This window comes from Pteropus alecto, unplaced genomic scaffold (assembly GCF_000325575.1).
Source record: "Pteropus alecto unplaced genomic scaffold, ASM32557v1 scaffold3, whole genome shotgun sequence".
Taxonomy (NCBI): Eukaryota; Metazoa; Chordata; class Mammalia; order Chiroptera; family Pteropodidae; genus Pteropus; species Pteropus alecto.
The window spans coordinates 63,337,334-63,343,333 of record NW_006442484.1 but is presented as its reverse complement, the minus strand read 5'-3'; the positions used below and the strand labels follow the sequence as shown (position 1 = coordinate 63,343,333).

At 36.0% G+C, this 6,000-nt stretch overlaps 1 protein-coding gene across 2 annotated transcripts in view; it reads right to left on the bottom strand.

Annotated features, from left to right (window-relative positions):
- The window catches only part of SPATS2L (spermatogenesis associated serine rich 2 like), a 149,046-nt gene that overhangs the window by 34,903 nt on the left and 108,143 nt on the right, over nt 1-6,000 (bottom strand). The window lies entirely within an intron of this gene.

The following is a 6,000-nucleotide window of genomic DNA, read 5'->3' as shown; positions in this document are numbered from 1 at the left end:
TTGGATCTGGAAGACACATGTTCTGATTTTCCTTAGGTCCTGATGACCCTGTAGGAATGACTTCACCCCTTTGGCTGACTGTGGCTCACACTCGAACAGAGCATAATATTTTCTTTATGAAGCCCAGCCTCTTTTCAGATAGTCACCCCGCCTCACTTCTCTCTACTCCCATGGTGCCTCGTAAAAACTTAGTGTGTTATATTTCAATGCAAGACTTACATGTCTGCTCCTTATCCCTGCCTTGACGAGGCTGACCTCCTCAAAGGCAAACACTAAAGTATGATTCATTTTTGAAGTCCCAGTACTTGTGCCTGGCTCAGTAGCTCTTTGTAGAATTGTGGCTGAATTAAAGTATACTTAAAATGATTTCACAGAAAAAATAAGAAACAAAGAACATCTTTCCTGACACTGTCACAAACTTCAGTACAGAGATTATACTGAAAGTACAAAAGAACCTGATCTGGGTCCTAGTCAATTTCATTTTAGACATTAGCCCATTTATGATAAGTATAAAGTTGACATTAGTTGAATCCATCATTCATAAGCTACATTATCAAGAAACCACAACATGTGTTTTATGGGCTAAATGATGAGTACTCAGAAATTTACTTAAAGAGAAATTATAGTACATAAGGAAATGTTCAGCAAAGGTAGTGAACATAGTAATTAAGTACTGAAAACAGCATTTCCTCCAGTAATCAAATATTTAATAGAATCCCCAGAAGATCAGAGGATATTCTAGAAATAGGGTCCAAATTGTACTTGGAGTTAGAAGACCTGGCTGGGTGTTTTGGCTCTGGCAATTACTTGCAGGGTGACCCTGGACAAGCCATTTAACATCGCTGAGCCTTAGTTTTCTCATCTAGCAAGGTTATTAGGAGGCTTTAGTTACACTAAAGTGAAACTTCAGTGTAAGCAGTGGTTGTCAAACTTTAGTGGGCTGGAGTTCTCTCTTAGTACTTATTACAAATACAAAATCCCAGAGGTTTTGATTCAGCAGTAGGCCCAGGATTCTACCCACCAGGTGATTCTGTTGGGGTGGAGAGGCTGACACCACCCACCTGGAGAAACTCTACTGTGAAAGACGAAAAATTAATTTTTTGATGAGCCTGTAAATGTTTTGTTAAAACAGTGATTAAATACAGGCTGGTTCCAACTCTCTCCTTCTCGAAATCATAGTTAAGATTCAGCTTTGATAAAATATTATAAATTGAGAATCTAAAATTTAGCTATCTGTACATAATGTAGTAAATTAGTCTTGTTCTTTAAAAAAAGGGGATTTATATTACAGCTTAATGGAAACAATGATCTAAGGAAAAAAATTATTCTGTTGAATGTAAAAGAATTTTAAATGGAAGACAAGCACACAAATGAGCATATGCTCATTAACCCAGAGCCGAAAAAATTTTGTTTGTCTATCAGGAAAATGATATGTATATCAGAGAACTCCTGGTTCATTTCATCATTTATTCAACAAATATTTATTGAGAAATTTGAGTAGCAGTATTTATTTTGGTGGTGATGGTGCGAGATCCTGAAAAACTGTCTAATTATTGATGGGATCACTGACCACGGGATAACGTGAAGTTCTCAAAGACGACTTGGATGTACTCTTCCCACACCAGCTGCACAGATCTATTTCCAAATACGGTAAAACTCTGGAGCTCTTTCAGATGAAAACTGGTGGAGAGTTATTCAGCTATAACAGAATTAGGTTCATCCTGACCACAAATCCTGATGTTTCTAGCAACTGAAATAATGGGATACAGTGATTTTCCTCTAACATTATAGGCCAGCAGTACTATCAGTTCTCTGTCTTTCTGGAATTCACTTGTTAATTTCAACAGACTGTAGTTGACTCAGAGTTGATCCATATCACTGACCAATAAGGTATTCATTAGCCATATGTGGCTATTGAATATTTGAAATGTGGTTTGTCTGAATTGAGATGTACCGTAAGTATAAAATATACACTGAAATTTGAAGACTTAGTACAAAAAAATATTTCTTTGATAATTAAAAAAATATTGATCAAATGTTAAAATGATAATACTTTGGATATATTAAGTTAGATAAAATAACATTACCAATTTAAATCACCTGTTTCTTTTTACTTTTTAAACGTAGCGACTAATATTAGTATCTTTGGTTTTTGTAGATTTCTTAAAGTTTTCTACATTGGCAATTATGATATTTGTAAATGAAGTTTAACTTGTTTCTTTCCAATATTTCCTTGCCCTAATAGACTGGTTAGGAACCCTAGTACAATGGATAATAAACACCCTTTCATTGTTTTTGATCTTAGGAAAATTGCATTCAATGTTTTATTAAGTATGATATTACCTGTAGATTTTTCGTATGTTTATCAGGAAGTTTTCTCATACTTCTAATTTGCTTCTAATTTTACACAGCAAAACATGGACTGTGGTGGTGGTTTTTTGTTAACAGCACCAAAGAAAACAAGTCTTCCTCTTGGGAGAAATATATGAACTTGAATTCAAAGATTTTCATAATATATGTACAGCCATGTATGTGTTAAGATTTGAAAGTTTCTGAAAACTTTTTTTTTCTTTTTTACCTTTTAATGACAGCTTTAAGTACTTATAAGTAGACCAAAAGAAGTATACATAGAATTCAAATCTAACTTTAAGAAATTTATTAAATAGAAAATAGTTCTAAAATAATTATTTTAACCTATTGGGTTAAGAAGGTTTCACAGTCTCCTATACATAATTTCAATAAGTTCGTTATCTGATTGTATTGTAGTTTTACCTAGAAACAGTTGATAAAACGTAAGTTGGTTGTTATCAAATTGTCTACGATTCCTAACTTCTGTGTTAGTTAAAGCCTGTTACCATTCGCTTAAAAGCACTTCAGTGAATATGAGAGTGTTTTATAAAAACTGATAATAATATATTGATGATTTTTGATCATTGATCTTAGAGTTTTTAATATTCACAAAAGAACCAGCATATACTCCGGCTGCACTCTCATACGTGTTTCCTGCTTTCCTCTCCCCTGTCCCCACTCTAGCAGTGGCTTTGAGAAGTTCCAGTCTCTCTATCCTCTCTGGCAATGGTGGGTCTCTTCTACAGACCAGCTCAGTCCATGCCCTGTGACAAGGTTTTTTTTTCTTTTCTTTTCTTGCCACCACAAGGCTGCTTGTTTCTCTGGTAGCCACATACCTTTCTGATGAGGTCAGAATCTCAGTCTTGGATTGGGGGACTCTCCTAGTTCTATTTCCTTTATCATCTAATCTTCCTAGAGATAGCAATTGCTCTCTTGCATGTCTAGACCCTTTAGAGTCCTCATTTACCTCCGTTTAATAGTAAACTACCTCGTACTGTTTTAGTTAGCAATTCTTTGTATTATATTCCTCCCATTCAAATAACTAATGTGGCTTCTATCTTTTGACTTGAACCTGACTGATATAGATGACCAGTATGAGGGACTGAAAGGAGACCAGTATGGCTGGAGTAGAGAGAGTGAGAATGAGCATGCCATAAAACGCGGCTAGAGCAGGACACAGGGGCCACACTTATGCTGGACCTGTAGGCCAGGGTAAGACTTTTGATCTCTTAAGAGCTCGTTTTTGTTATGAAACGACTACAGGATAGAAAATGATTTTGAGAAGAACAAGAGTAAATGCTAGCAGATTAATGAGTGGATTATTGTAGCGGTGCAGGCAAGAGAGGGTAGTGGTTTTGCTCGGAAAGTAGAAGGCGGAGACAGTGAGAAATGGATGGACTCTAGGAATATTTGGAAATGAAAATCAATAAGGCTTGGAGATTAATTGGATATGGGGGATGAGAGAGAGGAAGATATCATAATTGATTTCTAACTTGTACATCTGGATAGATAGTACAGTGAGATCAGGAATGTTAAAAGAAAGTTAACTGGGAAGGGAGAGCATGAATTTGTTTTGAGCATGTTGAAGTGCTTTGAAATGTCAAAGTGAAAATGTCGAGTAAGAGTCTGGAGTTCATCTCAAAACAAATTCATGCTCTCCCTTCCCAGTTAATGAAAATGTCAAGTAAGAGTCTGGAGTTTGGAGAAGAACCTGGACCAGGAAGATGAATTTGTGAGCCAGTTTACATAATTAAAGCTAGGGTATGTTTGAAATGATCTAAGAAGAGAAGAAATATAGCTTTATATGAGAAAGGACTTGGAGCCAATCAAGCCTTGATGAGCTTCACCACTTAACAGCCGGGTAAAGAAGAATGAGCTCAAAGAGAAGCAATAAAGATGGAGGAGAAAATCAGGAGAGTGCCACGGCATAGAAACCAAAAGGAAAAGATCTAGTGGCTAAGGATACAGTGGTCAACAGCACTGAATGTTGCTGAAAGGAAAAAGTAAAGAAAGGATTGAAAAATGTCTGCTAGATTTAATACATGGAAGCCAATGGTAAATTCAGTGGGAGCAATTTCTTCGGAGTGATGGACTGTATGCCATAATGAACAGGATGATAAGTGAGAGAGAGGTGAATAAATGGAGAACAGTGAGTGAAGTCAACTCTCTTAAGATGTTACAGAATAATGGTCTAGTGATAAAACCCCAAGAAAACTCTTTTCATGGTATAATTATTGTATACCTTGATTGCATGTTCATCATTCTTCTGTCACATGACAGGCTAATTAACAGATATTCAGAGGAACCAATAACTTTGGAACTGAGACCAAAACCAGATTAATGTCAGTTCTGCCTTTTCGTAACACCTTTATCAAATACAGAAAGACTATTATTTCTTCCTATAAAACTTATTCAGCTCAGAGGGCAAAAAGCTGGCAACTTTCTGATGGCAAACAAATCTTTTAGTTTTATTCACACTGTCTTTAAGAGGTCTCGTATGTCATTAATGCCTTTACAGGTTTATTTATATTAGAAGATAATAGATAATAAAGTCAATGAATTAAAGCCATCAATGACACAATGTAGGTATGTTAGCTTGATTTGTTTCACCAATTTATTTCCCTGCGAAATAGGCTTAACTCTCATTGCATTTTGATAGAACCTTTTAAACCTTTGTTCAAAATATCTTTTAAAAATTTAGAAGGCCTGTTCTTTGTGAGGAGCGCATTCCATTTAATATAGTCCGTTTGTAACTGAAATCATCATAACGAGGTATGCGTAGAAAGTTAGGAAGTCGTCAGCTATTCAGAGATGAGTGGTTTTGCTGTAGGGTTGCAGCAAAAGTAGATTTCGAATGAGAAAGAAGAGGGAGAGGGCTCTGGATTTCATTCTACCTAGGTGACAGAAAAACATCCAAGGGGTTTTATATTTCCTGTGCCCTCATGCCACTTTACCCTGTCTGTCTCTGTCTCTTTTGTTTTATCATACACAGGGTAAGGAAGCAGAGGTCTAAATTATTGAAAATGCAACCCAAGGCCTCCCCTAACATTACCTGAACGCTCAGACACAGTGCTGCTCCAAGCTGAGGTTGAGACTGAACAACACAACCATAAACAAGAGTTAAGATCAAGTATTTAGATGCTAGAATAATAATTAGGGAGTGAAAATAATAATAAATGTGCTTATGTGCTTTAAAATATAAACTTTCAAAATGCATGTTTATATAACAGTATGTAATATCAGTTGTATGTATTAACAGAGTATTCCATCTTTAAAAAAATAGTAAAATCTTATAACTCTACAGGGGCTTCAGCTAAAGTCCTTAATTAAGGTTCAAATAAAACATTGGCTATTTAGTTCACCATGACCTGGTGTGAGCTTAAATGTCTCTTCATTTACTCTTTGTGGCCTTATCTTATCTGAAGTTGTTGCACACAAAACCCAACCTCTGCCCTGGTCTCTCTTCCACTTTCTGCCTTCACAACGTTTACTATAATCTATAAATATCTTGGTAGTCTAGCTGTATTCTGGTTTATTATACATCTCTTCTCCCCGCCCCTGAAAAAGAACGTAAATTCCGTGTGGGCAAAAACTTTGTTGTCTTGTTCACTTCCTCCAGAAAAATTCCTGGCACATGTTAGATTAAAAATA